Consider the following 18,856-nt stretch of genomic DNA (forward strand, 5'->3'; position numbering starts at 1 on the left):
AGCTTTCTGTACATGGAAGTTTGGAGGACCAAAGTTTATTATAAGTCACAAAAAGTCAAATAATTTTCAGTCTGCCCCATAGTTTATTTGGCAAAATTACTCCTTCATAAATTTTGTAGGCTTCTAATCTATTTAATTTCAGTTACATATGTTTGTAATCATACTTAAATTGTTACACATAGTCTCAAATCTATTTTATTTCTTTATTTTCTTACCTCTTTGCCCTAACTTTTAAATTAATTGTAGCTACATTGAAACTACCAAGATTCAGTGGAAAGGCTACACAATTAATCACCTTTGCAGCAAAGCTGAATTTTCCATCATCTCTTGAGCTATAATTTATATACAATTAAGGTTACCAATTTTATGTGTGCAATTCGATGATATTTATGAAATATACAATTGGGTAACTGATGCCACAATTATGACAGAAAACATTTCTGGCACACCAGAAAGTTCCCTCATGTACCTGTACAGTCAACCTCTGCTCCATGGACTGCCCTAGGCAACTGCTGATGGGCCTTCTGTCACTAGAGATTTTTTCAGTTTGTCTAGAATTTCTTATAAATGAAATCATACAGTATGCACTATTTTGTATCTTTTAATCAGCCTAGTGATTTTGAGATTCTTCCTTGATATTGTATATCAAGCGTTCATTCTATTTTTTGCTGAATAGTATCCTATTATATGGATATACCAAAATATGTTTCTCCGTTATCCTCTTGATGAACATTTGAGTTGTTTCCAGTTTTTGGCTGTCATGCTCTATGACCTGTGACCATTTGTGTGCAAATTTTTATGAGAATGTGTTTTCACTTCTTTTTGATAAATGTGGGAGTGATAAATATGGTAAATGTATGTTTGACTTTACAAGAAACTGCCAATGTGGTTATATGGTTTTACATTCTCACCAGCAATTTACGAGTTTCACTTATTCTCTCCACCATGTAATATTGTCAATCTTTATAACGTTAGCTATTCTGGAAAGTGTGCAGTGATTTAATTGTGATATTTCCCATTAGTGATGACTATGGTATGCATCTTTTTATGTGTTTATATAATTTTTTTATCCTCTTCTATAACATGTGTTCAAATATTTTGTCCCCCTTCTTTGTCCTATTGAGTTATAGAGTTCTGCATAGTTTGCAAAAAAAAAGATCCTTTGTCAAATTTTATGTTGCAAATATTTTCTCCCAGTTGGTGACTTGCCTTTAAATTCCCATAAGAGTCCTTTATGGAGCAGAAGTTTTTGATTTAGATAAGTCTAGTTTATCACTTTTTCCGTTTGTGGTTTCTGCTTTTTGTGTCTTATCCAAGATATCATTGCCCTCCCCAAGGATAAAAAGATTTTCTCATATGATTTCTTCTAGAATTGTAATTGTTTTAGCCTTTACTTTTATTTATGCATTTATTTGTATTTCCTGAGGAAGATTTGCCCTGAACTAACATCCATTGCCAATCCTTATTTTTTTTTTCCTTGAGGAAGACTAGCCATAAGCTACCATCCATGCCAATCTTCCTCTATTTTGTATGTGGAACACCTCACCAGCATGGCTACTGAGCGGAGTAGGTCCTCACCTGGGATCTGAACCCAGACAGCCCAGGAGAGCATGGAACTTTAAAAACTTGGCCATGGAGCTGGGCCCTAGCTCTTACTTTTAAGTCAATGGTCCACTTGAATCAGCTTTTTGAGTATGGTGAGGGGTAAGGATAGAAGTTTATTGTTTTGTATATGGATATCAATTGTTACTTCACTAGTTTAGCAAAATTTCTACATTGAATCACCTTGGAAATATGTTGAAATATCAGTAATATATATCAATATTGTCTATTTATATATGTGGGTGTCAATTTTTAGAATCTTTGTTCCATCTCACATGTCTGTCTATACGCCAATGTCACACTGTCTTATTTACTGACCATTATTGTAAGTTTTGATATGATGTATAGTAAGTACTCCAACTTTGTTTTTATTTCAAAAACTTGTTTCTGATAATGGTTCATTTTTCATTTCCCTATGTTTTAAAATAAGCTTGTCAAAAAGTTCTACCAAAAACAAAATCATAAAACCTCAGCTGAGATTTTGATCAGGATTGCCTTTAGTCTATAGATCAATTTTGCGAGAATGGACATCTTAATATTTTCTGGGTTTTTTACCATGAATATGGTATACATTTCCACTTCTTTTGGTTCTCTTTATGTTACCCAAGCAACGTTGTGTATTATTTCAGTTCACAAATTTTGCTTATATTTAATTAAATTTGTCTCTCAGTATTTCCTATTTTTTATTTTATCAGAAATGCTATTGTTTTTACTTCAAGTTCCAATTTTTAATTGTTAATATACAGGCATATAATTGATTTTTTATATTGCTCTTGTATCCTTCATATGTGCATTAATTAGTTGTAGTAGCTTTGATATTTTCCATGTAGAAAACCATGTCATGTGCAAATAAAGACATTTTTACTTTTTTCTTTCCAAACTGTAAAGTTTCTTTTCAGTTTCCTTTTCTTACCTTCATTATGATGAACAGAAGTGGTGAAGGCATCCTCATCTTGTTCCCGATCATAGGAGGAAAGAAAGCAGTCAATCTTTTGCCATGAAGTATAATGTTAACTATGGAGGATTTTTTTTTTTTTTGTAAGTGTGCTTCAATTTTGGGAACTTCTTTTTTATTTCTAGATTGGTTAATCTTTTTTTTTTTTTTATGAGTATGTGCTGAATTTTGTAAGAAAAAAATTCTGCATCTATTGAGAGAGTCATATAGGTCTTTTTTCTTTCATCCCTTCTTCCCTCTTTCTCTCTTCCTACCTCCCTCCCTTTCTTTCTTCCTCTTTTTCATTCTTTCATATACCTTCTTCAGTTTTCTAGTTGTTTAGGGGAAAATAATAAATTGGGGTTCTATTACTTCATCATTGCTGGAAGGGATTTTTCCTGTGCATGGTTGTGTTTTAATGTGATTTTTGTTTCTCAAGGGTTTTTTCATCACATTACCCACTGTTTGGTGGTTAGAAGCAGTTAGCTTTGCCACTCTCAAAGGCTCTGAATTTCCAGACAGTCTCTCTTTCCTGTTTGTGCTTGCAAACTGGCCAATTTCCTTCTGGATGTGTTTCTTTCTTGTAATATGCTGACAAAAAGATACAATAGTATCTAACAGACATGAATACTTTGATTCTTGTCAGTCTTTTCCCCACAACTGCCAGTTCAGTAGACTTGTGATCTTCCCCCAGGAAATTGTAGGCAAGAGTTTTACCAAATGTTTTGCCATTACGTAATACGGATCGTCATCTCTTCAGCCTCTGATAACAGTTTTATTATTTCTTGTTTCCTGTATGCTATGCCTTTGCCACATGTTTTAGATTTTTTGTTACAAAACATGTCTCTTGAGTTTATCCTAGGCATTGAAATCCAGCTAGCAGTGAGAAACAGAAACGAAGGAGTAGAGAGGGCACACCAGAAGTGAAACATCAATTCTACTCACATTCTACTGGGGAAAATTAGTCCCATGTCACACTTATATTCAAGACAGATAGGAAAATTTATTTAGTTCTACAGCCAGAAAACAGAATAGATTTAATGGTCTGTTAGTCCATCTTTAGTACAATGCTGTAACTTCTTTTCCGGAGGGAGTTACCCTGTAAGTGCCCACTGGCATAAGTCTTGTAAGGCCTCATGACCACGCTCTCCAGTGTGTGGAAGAGGGTTACTGATTGAATGTCAATTGCCTAGTCAGATACTAGAGAAGAGGTTGACTCACTAAGAGAATTTTAGGACTTCGGTGAATCTTATCAGCAAAAAATTTTGCTCTTACATTTGGGCATAGGCTGATGATGTTTGCAAAAGAAGAACATAATTTGCTATCAGTCTGAATCCACCAATGGCTAAAATTCTCAGAGTTTTTGAATTCAATGTGTTAGCTCAAGCAGCTGGGGATAGTAACAATTGTTTGCTCATAATTGTTCTTTCAATAGTGTCTCATACTAAACCTTGTTGAGATGTGAGCATTTAAAAAATAATACTGGGGAAGTGCTCCACATAATCAGGAGAGAGTGAAATGCTCGAGTGAATATGTCATGAGTGACCAGCTCGTTGACCCACTCTGTTCTTCATGAAAACCCAGCAGACCCAAGGCTGTGAGAAATACATCAGTGAAGGAAGCAGCATTTGAATAGTGATTAGTGGCTGTATTTGTCAACCGGGATGCTGGTATGAAATGCTGTGGTTGAAAGGAGCTCATAGTTTTTAGGGGGGATTGGAAGAATCCTAGAGTGACTGCACCTAAGTGGAGGCACACAAAGAAAAGTCACTAGGAGAGGCCAAGGAGCTGCCATGGAAGTCAGAATGGTCTGACATGCTGGAGTATTTAGCAGTTTAACTGATTTTTGGTCTCCTAGAGCCCAGATACATAGGCTGTCCGACATATATGATTATTATAACTGGAAAAATCTCAAAATTTGTTTAATTACTACCTTGTTTTAAGACATTATGATAGTGAATTGCAAGCCCTCACTCACTTGTCAAACTTGTGTAACTTCACGGATCTAAAGCTATTTGAATGAGTCTGAGTACAGTGGAAGAAGGATTCTATGAAGACTAGACGTCACAAATATACACTACTGATGTTCCTCTTAGCCTTTCCCCTCGGGGCGTGCAGCCATTTGCCGTGGCTAACTGTACACAGAGAAAGGAGAATTACCCACAGTATTATTGTTCTTTATTTGTTAGACATTGATTCTGAGCTAACCCTAAAACAGAGACTCTGCCCTTTATTGTAAGTTTACTGGTGAGAAATGGAACCAATGAAGAACTAGTGAAATGTAATTTTCATTCATTCATTATTTTAGTCATTCATTTAATAAACAAGTTTTGAATGCCTCCTGTCCGTCTAGCTGTGTTTTGTGCCTAGAATAGCGTGGTGAAGAAAATAGGAGAAAAAGTTCCCTGATTGCATGGAACTTACATTCTATTAGGAAGAGGAAAAATAAAAAATAAACACCAGATGTAAATATAAGAAGTAAATTACACTGTATATTAGAAATTTATGAGTGAATTAAAATAGTAGAAAAGGATAGAGATATTGGCCATGCTGTGAGTCAGGAGGGGGATACGATTTTAACAAGGGTGATTAGGGTAAAAACTTCAAGCAGAAACCACAAAGATGTGTAGCAGCTATTCATAGGGTTATAATCAGATAGAGAATTACAGACAGAGAGGTGAGCCAATGCGAAGACCCTAAGTTGTAGCCTTGCCTGAGGTGTGCTAAGAACAATGGGAAAGCCAATATGGCCGCAACAATGCAGTTAAGGGAAGAGTGGTGGGAGATGAGGTCAGATAACGCTTATATTTCTGAAAAAGATGGAGAAGCTTTGAAGTAGGTTGATCTGAGTAGAAAGGTAATCTGACCTGTGTTGCCATTGGATACCCCAGTGTGCTCTGTCATGCACAGACTTTAGGGGTAGGGGTAAGAGAAGAATCAGCAAGGTCATTTAGAAGGTCCTTGCAAATATCCCGGCGAGAGATGACCGTGGTTTGAACTATGGTCTAGCAGTAGATGTGGTATATAAGGTTCTGGATATTTTGAAGGTAAAGTCAACAGGATTTCCTGATAGGGAGGACAGAAAGAGTAATCAAAGGTGATTTCTGACCTAAGTAACTTTGGGGAAGGAGCTGCTATCCTCTGAGATGGGAAATGCTGCGCTTGAAGCAGGTTGGACAAGTTAAATTCAAGATGCTATTAAATCATCCAAATGATGATGTTTGGTAGTTGGATATATAAATCTGGAATTTAGGAGAGAAGTCCAGAAGGAGGAATTTCGTATTGGTTGTATTCAAAGCCATGAACCCGTATGAAATTACAAAGGGGGTGAGTGTGGCTAGCAAAGAGAAGAGGCCCAAAAAGTACTTGGACCTAGGCTATTTCAAATTAAGCTTTTAATTTTTTTCTTCAGTTCCTGAGTATGAAAGTGGAAGAGATGTGAGCAACTGACAAAATGTCTATATTGGACTGACCCATGGAATATGAATTAGTATGATAGGAAGGACTAAATGGAAGAATCTCCAAAGTAATTCTTGTTTCAAAATGAATTAATCAAAAGAAAAAATCACATTTCAGCAGTGGGAGATATCACACCTTTTATGGCAATGATCAAAACTTGAGAGATGCATAAGTTGTCACTTCCAACAAAATATTGTTTAATGCTCCCATTTGGCCAATGCAAAAGACTTTGTAAAATGTCAATGGGTTATCATAAGCTTAACCACATAGTAATTTCCACTGGAGCGATCATCTTGTATGTTGGCATAGCTAAGTATAAAATCTCTAGTATTTGGTATTCATATTTTGGTAAAGAAATCTATTTTTTCCTCTGTCTCTATTTCAATAAGTAGAAAAAATGGCAAGCACTTTCTTATCTCCTGTAAGGCACCTCCTCTTTGCTATACCTCTGAGATAAATTCTCCCAATTTGCACCACATTTTAGCCCACAGAAATCTGGATCATTATGCCAAACCTCAAATGTCACGCTGGTCTACCACATTGGTGACCTCATGCTTACAGGATATGTAGAGAAAGAAAAAAGTAAGCAGCATATATGCTTTTGTAAGACACATGCATTATTGAAGTTGGGGAGTAAGTCCCATGCAGCCACGAATACTGCTTGAGACACATAATTCTTTTGAGAGCTAACTAGCTCAGTCAAGAGATAGATTAGGTATAGCATAGTTATAGATAGATACAGATATTGATGCAGATAAAGACAAATGCAGGCACTGTGCTTCTTGTTATAGATAAAAATACAAATAGGACACAATGCTTAATTTCAAGGACTCAGATCTTAGAACCCAGAGAAACAGTATCCCCAGCCATATTCAGAATAACATTATGGATTTATGTCTTATATTAAAAAATAAATTTTGTCTGGAATTCAGCAGAGTTGACAGGAATAATCAACAAAAAGACAATATCGAGGCATTGATGTAAAAGTTTTGAAACTTTAAAGAGAAAGGCATTATCTTATGAGCTGCCAGAAAGAAAGGAAAGATAAATTATGAAGATAAATAATTTTAACTCCTAAAACCAAGCGCATGTGGAAGAATAATGTAGGAGAAGCTAAACAAAGATAATTGAATTTAAATCAATATAACTGGGCCAAAGTTATTTTTAAATTTAAAAGGAAAAAGTGGGGCTGGTCCTCTGGCATAGTGGTTAAGTTTGTGTGCTCCGCTTTGGCGTCTTGAGGTTTGTAGGTTCGGATCCCGGGCACAGATCTGCACATTGCTCATCAACCATGCTTTGACACGATCCCATATACAAAGTAGAGGAAGATTGGTACGGATGTTAGCTTAGGGACCATCTTCCTCAAGCAAAAAGAGGAAGTTTGGCAACAGATGTCAGCTCAGGGCCAATCTTCCTCAGACAGAAAGGAAGGAAGGAAGGAGTGACTGCATTTCAAATCAGGAGACGAAAATAATTTGTTAGCTTATAATCTCTATTGCTATGCTCAAAGTAAGAGACAATTAAGGACTTAAAGGACAATATAAGTTATGGAAAGTTAACTGACCTTAAATGTTAGCATAAATTTAGTTTTGTTAAGCAAAATATACTAATAAACAGAAGGCTATATAGTGTGACAACATATGAAATTTTTCTTCAAAAAGTTTTTAACCAAAATATAATAACAAAAGATATATCAAAATTAGGAAATATTGTTAAGCTACTTCCTCAATCTTTGTTAATATGAATGAAAAGATATATCTAAAAAAAAATAAGTGAATAAATAAAACAATAGAATTCTCAAGTTATTTTAAAATATTTGTTAACATATTAAAGAATGAATAGCTGATGTGCTATAGTATATTTTAAGAACTATCCAACAAAAGAAAATTCGGAAAAATGAAAAAAAAAATGCAGGGGCCGCCCCCATGGCTGAGTGGTTAAGTTCACGTGCTCTGCTTCCGTGGCCCAGGGTTTCACTGGTTCAGATCCTGGGCGCGGACATGGCACTGCTCGTCAGGCCATGTTGAGGCGGCATACCACATGCCACAACTAGAAGGACCCACAACTAAAATATGCAACTATGTACTGGGGGGATTCGGGGAGAAAAAGCAGGAGAAAAACAAAAGAAGATTGGCAACAGTTGTTAGCTCAGGTGCCAATATTTAAAAAAAAAAAATGTAGTTGCTGCAAATTTAAACATCTATTTTCATGTTGCTCATGTCCCATCAGTTAGTGAACCTATATAATTATTCTAGTTCAAGGAAATAAAGAGCTTAAACTCATTAAATACCAAATAAATTTATTAAAAGAGATAAGAATTAAAGGTTAATTTTTAACATTGCTTAGGATTTTGTATATATGTATACAATACACATAAAAATACACACATATTTATGTATATGTATACATGTAAGTATACATATTGGAATATGCACTTGTATATATGCATGCATATTGTATATACATCTATAACATATGTATGCATATATCAGGTTACATGTAAATGGCCTTAACTTCCCTACAGAAATATACAGGTCACTGACTAGATTTAAAAAAATATTCAAAATTACTTCATTTATAAGTAGAAGACACAAATAGACTAAAAACAAGAGAGTAATTTAGACTTAACCAGGCTTATGTGGGTAACAGCAATGCATGAATTTCTAACTGTGGAATCACATAATACATGTATGATAGGAAAATTACTTAAAAGAATGAAACATTACTTTAAGGAATATAGAATATATGGGAAAAAAACACTAACAATACTGAAGGAATACATCTCAAACAATATAGCATTGAGAGACCTTAAGAAAAATGTAAGCAAAGTAAATAGAATTACATCTAGATATAATTGTAATTTCAAATTCCAATTTCTAATTAAGTTATTTACCTTGATTATTAGATCAATATATCAAGATAATGCAATCGAGAGAGTGAGTCGGGAGTATAACAAAATATTGACCAGTTAACTCATAATAACATCATGTTTAGGAAGGAAAAATATGGCTAGATATAATAAAATAAGTTGGGTTCATAAATGACTGAACAACTGAAACCAAAAGGCTTTGATTAATGGATTGATATCAAAATTAAGGGAAGTTTCAAAGGACGTTCCCAGAACACTTTTCTCTGCTCTGTTTTAAGCAATAGTTCAAATAATAACTTTGAAGATAGCATGCTTATCAAATGTGAAGAGTAATGTCAGTCGGATGACAGAATCAGACTCCAGAAATCATTCATTTATTCAACATTATATAATAATTACTATTTGATAGAATCACTTATACAAGATGAATGAAAATATATTAAGATGAATTTTAATAAAATCCCTATGTTATTACACTTAAGACTAAAAGGTCAAATGTATAGGAATTCTAAAAATGACTTGGAAGCCTGTCTGAAAGAAATGTTAAGTGTTACAGTTGACTAAAAATTCAGTGTCAACCAATGGTGTCTATAGGTACCAGGAAAGCTAATGTGAGTGTAGGCTGCATTTAAAAGCCAGTATAGATTGAAGTGGGAAAAGGATCAACTTTATGGGCCAATAAATAAATAAACAAATAAAAAAGTCCAAGTATAATCAATAAGCAATAAAATACTGTAAAAGTCACTAAAATAATTTTTATAGGATAAATTCCAGTGGATTCCCTGTAGAATGACTATAAATATTAAAAGAATAATTTCTATGTTCTGTAAGCTGTTATAAAGCAAATGTGTATGGATATGTGTGTTTATAAATTAGTAGAAAAATATCCAAAATAGTCCAGACAAATTAGAGTTAAATATCATGTATGAATTTAGATACAGACTAAACAGAATTCAATACATTATAATATTACTATATGATTAAGTACTTTTAGGGAAGAAAGACCTGTTCAGTATGTATAAATTTTCTGTTCGACCATCACGTAAAAGAAATGGTACTTTCTCGATAATTCTTTTCTCATCTCCGTCTACCTGGCTGGAAGAAATTCATCTTGGCAGCGTTTGGAGCCTCCTCCTCTTGTAGAGTTGGTGAAGGAGGAGCGGGGATGTAAGTTATGAAGAACATTTAGAGAAGTGTCTTTTGGGTTTTAGTTTTTTCTCTTCATGGCTCACAGGCTCCTTGCCCAAACATCCATATTCCCTTTAAGGTCTGTGGATTCACTGCTTCCTTATCAAGCCTGTGCGTGGATTTTTCAATGGTTCTCAAGATGTCAGTCTTAGTTTTCTGGACTCTGTGTTCTTCCCTATCAAATTCCCTTCTCTCTTAGATGCTGTATATTGGAGCAGAGAAATGGATCTGTCCCGTTTAATGACTATCCTCTAAATCCAGTTCTTTTCCTCTTTCCTAGGGAAAACTTAGACAGTACTTCAGTCCTTCCAGCATTGGCCCAAACATACCACTTTCTACCCTTAAAATCCTTTGTTCATGGGCTATTTGGCACCATCATTTCTATGAGCCCATTTTTCAAAAAGATAAAAATACTTTGTGACATTTGCCTTCTCAGTGCTTGGAAATTTTTCCTTCTGAATCTGCAACTCTATAACTTTTATCAACAGAGAGCTCTACTTCCAAGATCTAAAGAGACCCAGAGACTTTTCTTGGCAACCTTCTTACGCGAGGGGTGGGTAAACTATCAATAGCAAAGTGATCTTTAAAAAATCTGAGTAAGAGCTCAATATACAGATTCAACCACATGATGATAACCATCAGGAAATTATTAACTTAATCTATCATGTAAGATGTATGCATTTCACAGCTATTATACTATAAATTCGATCATCATTTTATACCACTCTACATTGATTGTACTGTGAAATGCTATAAAGGCCCATGTTATTTCTAAAGATGTGTAAAACAAAAATATATATTGAGAGAATAAGAAATCATTCTATTCAATGAATAAGCACCGACAATTCTTTCTCAAAACAAGATGTAGATAAATTAGAGCACAATCCTGTCGTTCTTTTGGTATTGTATTGGAATTCATGCAATATCTCTAATAGCAAAAAACAAAGTACGAAAAATACAGCATTAGGAAAAAGGAATAAAAATAGCACTTTTGCAGATGATTGTGTATGAGAATATTCAGGCAAATAAATTACTAGAGATAAGAATTTTCAATTAGTCAAACTGCAGTGCACAAGTAATGTTCATATAGAAGAATGATGGAAACAATAACAAAGACATTAGTATTCATTTCCTATGGCTCCTATAACAAATTACAACAAAGTTGATGGCTTAAAGCAGTAGAAGTTTTTTTCTTTATATTTTTGGAAGCAAAATATCTGAAATCAGTATCACTGGGCCTAAATCAAAGATGTCAGCAGGGCCATACTCCCTCCAAAGGGTCTGGGGGAGAATCTGTTCCTTGCCTCTTGTAGTTTCTAGCGGCTACTGGCACCCCTTGGCTTGTAGCCGAATAACTCCTGAATGCATCTGTGGTCACATTACCTTCCCCTCTTCTATCCCTGTGGAAAAATCTCCTGATAATTTAAGTCCTCGTGGAATATTTCCTAGAACTTGACAAATTGTTACTAAAATCAAATTAGGTAAGTATATTAATTTAGTCAAGGATTAACATATTTTTAAATTAATGATGCCAAACTGATCATGCCAGCTTTTAAAATACATCCAAATTTTTAATCGACAAAATCTTCTTTTTTTTTTTAAAGATTTTATTTTTTCCTTTTTCTCCCCAAAGCTCCCCCCGGTACATAGTTGTATATTCTTCGTTGTGGGTCCTTCTAGTTGTGGTATGTGGGATGCCGCCTCAGCGTGGCTTGATGAGCAGTGCCATGTCCGCGCCCAGGATTCGAACCAACAAAACACTGGGCCGCCTGCAGCGGAGCGCGCGAACTTAACCACTCAGCCACGGGGCCAGTCCCAAATTGACAAAATCTTTTGACGTAATGTTAAAAATGATAAAAAATGACCAGCAGAAAGAAAAGTAAAAATTGACTGCAGAAATTCCAACAGAAAATTCAGTAACTATGTTCCTATGGGCTTTAAATCTGAGTGTAAAGATTAATTTATCCCATTCTTCATTTCGTATGTTGAAATAAACTGCAAGAGATATACCTAAATAGAATTAATTTGTGAAATTAAAGGAAAACAATATAATATTTATTCCAGATCTAAAGAAATTTGACCAATGATGAAAGGAGTGATAACATGAAAGCTATGGTGGATGGGTTTAAGTATAACATTAATAAAGTTTCACAGTAAAATTGTGCCAGAAAGACTTTCACATTCGAGTAATGGAAACTCCACCTTAGAGTGACTTAAGCAATAATGTTTTTTAATTACCTTAAATACAAGGAAGTCCAGAGGTTAGCAGTCCAGAGTTGGTACAGCTCCATCATTTTACCAAGGACGTGCTTCTACTCCATTGTCTGCAGCTGGTTGCTTCTTTGACTCCAGGCATGTTGAAATATGGTTTCCAAATGGCGACACCTCCAGACATCATGACTGCATTCAAAGCAAATAATCATGAGAGACGTTGATAAAAATGGGTTTTTCCTCAAGTGGTTTTCTTTCTTTTTGTTTTTTTTTCCCCCAATAACAAAAAAATAATTCCAAGAAGTTTTTTCAGGAAACTTTCTCTTAATCTTAGTGATAAGAAATGGATCATATGGCCGCTGCTGGCTGCAAAAGTAGATGTCTGGCAAAGAAGAATGAAATCTGTAGGCTTAGATAGTCATGATTACTCCCTGGGCTTGGGCGCTTAACTCTTCCAAACACAAGTGGCATGTTGTAACCAGAAGAACGAGTAGAAGAGCTATTGGTTAAGAACCAGAGAGTGTGCGAGATAACCCTATAATATAAATGTAGTACAAGGTGGATAGTATATGACGAGAAAATAATAAATCAACATGTGGATATAAGCAAACTCTATGATGTTAAAATACACCTATTAAATAAACAGAGTTAAGTTAAATGATGATGTCCATCCATTCATTCATTCATTTAGTAATTAATTACTGAGGGTTTGTATCAGGCACTACAAGTCTTAGGTATATATTAGCGAATGAAATGATCTCTGCCTCAGTGTAGCTGAAATTTAATGAACCAGTAAAAACTTATTAAACTACAGGAAATCTAGTGTGCTTATCAGTCACTAATGATGTTCAAAATAAATAGTTGCAGTTTCCTGAGAGATAAATTTTTATTTATTTATTTATTTTTTTTTGCTGAGGAAGATTCACCCTGAGCTAAGTTCTGTTGCCAATCTTCCTCTTTTCTTCATGTGAGCCGCTGCCACAGCATGGCCACTGACAAGTGAGTGGTATGGTTCTACACCCAGGAAGCAGATCTGGGCTGCTGAAACCAAGTGTGCCAAACTTTAACCAGGGCTGGTCCATCAGAGTTAAACCCTGAAACTCACTTATGTCTGGAAAAGTATGGGATCAGTTCTATGAATATACTTCAACTTTTCAAAGTTTTTTTTCTGAAATGTATATGGTAATTTAATGAAAAACTGGAAACAATCAAATATCTAACAGCAGTTTATTAAACTGTGCTTTATCCATGCATTAAAATGCAATACAGCTATTAAGATGTTACAGTTTAGGACCATGAACTTATATAGAAATATGTACGTGAAATAACAATACTTGAAAAAAGCAGATCAAATAACAATACAATGAAACTAATTATACTCTTTCATAGCTCTCAGAGATATGAGCATTCCTCTTTTATCTTACCTTGGCAATGTTTCCTCTTCCTTACTGGACCATTATCAATACCTTATCTTCTGGAAAGTCTTCCCTGGTCTTTGTCCCAGTATTCAATTAATTGATTATTCCCCTTAACACTAATAACTTTTTTATTAATTCCTATTTTATCTGTTATCATAATGTCTCAAAATTAGTTTTGTATGGTCCTGTCAATCTTGCTTGTCGACACCGCCTTCATCTCTGTATTCCTGGGATCTGAGATATGACATGTTGTTCTTGTGTCTTCAATATCTACAAATAAGCCTGTCACCAGGAAGGTGCCCAAAAAATGTTCGCTGAGTGAATCTAGTGAATGCTCAATAAATACTGGCTAAGTGAATGGATTCTCATAGAATTTTAATCATATTTATCATATTATGATCAGAATTAAATTTCAAATTATTAATAAAATTTAGCATTCATTACATGCTTTTTTTCCTGGAGAAAATGTAATACCTTGACTATTTTACATACTGGATATTCTTAAAACGTGAAATCTAATGAAATATGTACAGAACTTTGAATGCCTTTTTTTTCTTTCTTTTTTTTTTTGAGGAAGATTAGCCCTGAGCTGACATCTGCCACCAATCTTCCTCTTTTTGCTGAGGAAGAATGGCCCTGAGCTAACATCGTGCTCATCTTCCTCTACTTTATATGTGGGTTGCCTGCCACAGCATGGCTTGACAAGTGGTGTGTAGGTCTGCATCTAGGATCTGAAGCAGCGAACCCTGGGCCACTGGAGCAGAATGCGTGAACTTAACCACTGCGCCACGAGGCCAGTCCCTTGAATGTCTTTTTTTTAAGGGAGTGCCCAATGTTCATCTTATCTGGACCTTCCTGAGTGGCCAACTGAAGTCAACATCACACCTGACTCAGCTTTGCTTGGTTGAACCTGCCACATAGTTGGCCAGACTGGATGCTGTTGATGTAGCTGATTATCTTTAAATAACTACTTGCATTCTTCTCTAGTTTAAGATCCAGGGTAACTGTGCACTTATCATGTTGTGTGTTTGTTTGTTTTTCATTTACGTGAAAACAGAACAGGGAGGGCCATGGTTACACAAACAGTGAAGAAAGAGAAAAGAGTCTCAGCCTCTTTTATTCCTTCCCTCAATAGATAACCAAAAATGTAGTGTTCACTGACGTGATATCCTTACATATATTGCAAGAGAGTGTATTTTATTTAGATATACTAAAAGCAAAGTCTGCTGAGTCCTCCACTTAAATTAACACTAGGCTTAAACAGAGAAAAGAGCACCGAATGAGATGTTCAATTGAGAATGTCTACATACAAGTTCTGTTAGTCTCTGAAATCAACCGACAATATCCTCGATCTCTATTCCAAAGCGTTAATTCCAGTGCCAGAGCATTTCTCTTTTTTCTTCCTTTGTGAGGGTTTTGATGTTTATCCAATAAAGACAACTATCTACATTGCTTTAAATTAATGATTCTCAAAAGCTGCTGACAAAGAGACAAATCTAGAAAGTCTTTGATGTTGAATAAACAATACTGTTTTCATTACGTGTGTTTCTACAAACCCCATGAAAAATTAAGTTTGGGCTCCTTTTGGGGACAGAGGGGTGTGTGTGCATGTGTGTGTGTGTGTGTGTGTGTTTGCGTGTCTTGTGGCGGCAGGGGATGTCGGGGAGTGATATGAAAAGATACAACGCAAAAGACCAAAAGAATTCTATCCTTTTTCTCTTCACAAAATGGTTTAGGTTTGGCTGCCCTTGTTTTTGTTGGACCTGAATAGAAAAGTGAAGTATTTTAATCTTCTTTTTCAAAACATACAGACTTATGGAAATTTAAGTCAACAGCTGTTCAACTGTCAAGTCACCAGCTACATTCAAGTCTGAGAAAAGAAGAAAATCTGTTTAAATGAAAGCTTGTTTGAATGAAGGCCATGAGTTTCAGCATTTGTGTTTGAAAAAAAAATTAAAGATTGTTACTAAAGTAAAAGATCTTTCCCTAGGATGACCTTTCTTTGTTGAAAATGTTGGAAAATCAATATTCAACATGAAGTATGAAACTGAAGTATGTCATCTGTAAGATCACCAGAGTGTTGAGGGAACTGAATACCCTCAACTCATGAACTCCTCAAGGCCAAAGGTTTGACCTAATGCAATACCTAGTGCATAGAAAGTGTTCTAGAAAAATGCATATTGGCAGAGTGAACAAAAGGGACAAAGAAATCAAGTGGTCACCTCTTTTTCTTTCGTTTTTCAAAGGCCTTATGTAATTGAGTTTTAGAAAGATTAATGATAGTTGGCAGGATATATAGTTGTGTGAAACACAGGCAATGGTTTGAATATTTTTTTTAACAGTTGAGAAAATTAAGATATAAGCTCTCGGTCAAGAGTGGGAATAGCCTGTCTTATTATGATACTGATTAATGGGCTGATTATTTTTCTTCATATGTGATAAAAATCTGTGTTCATACATGTTGTGGTTGAAAAGGTATGATAAGATAATGTGATTTTTTTTTCCAAATTAGGCTCTCTGGTTACAAGGCCCATATCTGTATCCCGTAAATGTAACAACCTTGATGAAAACATACTGATTTAAAGACCAAACATTAGATTTGCAGATGCAGAAAATCAATTGTGTTAATATACTAAAAACTTATGCTCTTACAATGGTTCATACTAAAAAGACTTAGGGAGGACTAATATATAAATAAAATGGCAATGTATTAATTTATAATGGTGACGGTTTCTTTAAGCACCTTCACCCTAGCTGTGTATCCTGTAAACAGAGTTGGAAAGTGTTGGGACTGTAGGCATTCCTGCTGAAAAAGTGAAACTATAGGTCCCTGTGCTCAGAGACCACCCTGCTCAAAGGGGTTCCCCATCCATCATTGCTCTTTTTCTGTTTAAATTGGTCGATGCCTCATGAGTAGGGCTTTGTGATTTTTTTTATACTGTACTGCACTGTTCTTCCCAACATTATGTATTTCCTTTTCTTGGATCCAGCTCCATACCACACCTTTACTTTCAAAACTTTCCCACCATAACCTCTAGAACTGTCATTGTGGGGTTGTAAAAATAGCCCTATCTTCACCATTTGCACCTTTTTGCCGTTAAGTAAAACCTGACTCTCAGATGAAGATACCAGTTTCATTGCTAAGCTCTTAAGTGCTAGCTGCTCATTTCTCATAGTCCTGGGTGGTGAGATATTGTTTCTGCACTCCATACTCTCCAGCAGTACTTCCAGCAATAAGACCTCCACTCTCTTGTAAAACACACACATTACAACTCGTTTGAGATCCATGATATTTCACTGTACATTTCTCGTTGCCATCTTATTGCCATTGTCAACAGAAAAATCCAGTATACTCCCAATTATTTATCAAAAATTTTGGTGACTGGCTCACTAACATTATCTCCACGCAAATCCTGCCATTACTATCTTTGGTGACACCCGTGTGCACACGGACTCTCTGTCCTTAACATCCTCATCTCTAAAGACCTTGTCCACAGCTCCAATTCACATCTCTCTCTCACACATTATGAATTTTGCTATTAATGTAGATTTTTTCTACTGTGTAATCACTAATTCAGGTATCACATTCTCTGAGTACAACCTGTTTTCCTAGCTATGGTCATTTCAGGACCTCAGTGAAGGTTCCAGTTCATTGCCTTTCTATCATATGGTCCTTGAAGCATCTCATTTTTTGTTATCAACATCCTTTCTCAGCATAAACACTTGCAGTAAATCTTACTCCAAGTTTCTTTTTTAAATTTTTTTAAGGTCTGCTTCTTTTGGTGAGGAAGATTAGCCGTAAGTTAACATCCGTTGCCCATCTTCCTTTTTTTTCTCATTTTTGTTTTCTCCCCAAAGCCCCAGTACATAGTTGTTTATCGTAGTTGCAAGTCCTTCTAGTTCTCCTGTGTGGGATGCCTCCACAGCAAGGCTTGTTGAGCAGTGTGTAGTTCCACACCTGGGATCCAAACCAGCGAACCCTGGGACCCTGAAGTGGAGCATGCGAACCTAACCACTACACAAGCAGGATACCCCTCCAAGTTTCTTTTTGATGATTTCTTCACTGCATTAAAAGCATCAGTTCTTCCCCACATTTTTCAAAACTGGAATCCAGCAATGCCTCCCAGCCCCCAACAGAAATCCCGTTTTACCTCTTACTTCACAGAGAAAATATGACTAGATCTCCCTCAATTTCTTACTTCCACACATGCGAAACTACCTACACCTGTATCTATTTTGTCCTGCCTCCCTCTGCTGAAGCACTTTCACTTGGGGGCTCTTCCTTCACACATCCTCAGAAACCTTCTTATAGAGTTCCCCATTGCTTTTTATATATTTAACAATATCCTCACAACCAGATCTTTAAAATGTTTGCTAATTATGTATGTATATATATATGAGTGTGTGCATGTGTGTCTGTGTATATATACATACATTTACATATACAAACATATATACAATTGTTGCACTCAAAATATTTTTGCTTTTTAAATTCAGGGGATTTTCTACTTTGATTTCTCTTAATATAAATAAAGTTTGAAATAAACTTTTATTTAGCTTACTGAATATTAAATAAATTAAAATGCCTAAAAAGGCTTTATTTTCAAACCTGAGAGCTAAACTTTTTTCTGCACTTTGAAAAATCACAATTGTTAGTTTCCAGATGGCAAGTTTATTCACAAATGTTCTAAAGACAGATTCTTCCCTTTATATGACATTTTCATGTGAATTAAGATCTGTTGTATAAGACTGAAAAACTACTGTTAAAAAGACAGTCCTTCCTCTAGTGAATATATGTGAAACTATCTCCTCTTTTCATGAACGTATCTCATTTTCCACAGTGAGAAATAACACTCAAACTTCTATAATTCTTTCCTACTGCCTCTGCTCCTGCTGCATATATTTTCTTATGATACTGGAAAATTTTCAACTAACTAATCTACTGAATATACACATACACACATAGGTATACATCCATATGTGTATACATTTATAAACATATGTATGTATATATTCATATGCTGTGCATATATTTACACACACATTTATGGTGTAATAACAGTGCATATGGTATTTATGTGGCTCTCTCTCACCTGCTATTGTAGGAGCAGCTGTTCTTCTTAAGCCTTTATTCATGGATGTCCCCAGGGGTGAGCCCCATGTGTGCCGAGGAGC

At 35.4% G+C, this 18,856-nt stretch overlaps 1 long non-coding RNA gene across 2 annotated transcripts in view; it reads right to left on the reverse strand.

Moving 5' to 3' along the window:
- Window positions 1–18,856, reverse strand: part of LOC102149692 (uncharacterized) — a 65,939-nt gene that overhangs the window by 10,312 nt on the left and 36,771 nt on the right. The window contains exons 3-4 of one of the 2 annotated variants that reach the window (XR_289447.3): window positions 12,291–12,452; window positions 2,516–2,554 (exon numbers count right to left, since the gene is read on the reverse strand). This is a non-coding gene — a long non-coding RNA (uncharacterized lncRNA). The remainder of the gene's footprint in view (window positions 1–2,515; window positions 2,555–12,290; window positions 12,453–18,856) is intronic. The other variant, XR_289448.3, reaches the window with a different exon arrangement.

Source organism: Equus caballus, chromosome 24 (genome assembly GCF_041296265.1).
Source record: "Equus caballus isolate H_3958 breed thoroughbred chromosome 24, TB-T2T, whole genome shotgun sequence".
Classification (NCBI taxonomy): domain Eukaryota; kingdom Metazoa; phylum Chordata; class Mammalia; order Perissodactyla; family Equidae; genus Equus; species Equus caballus.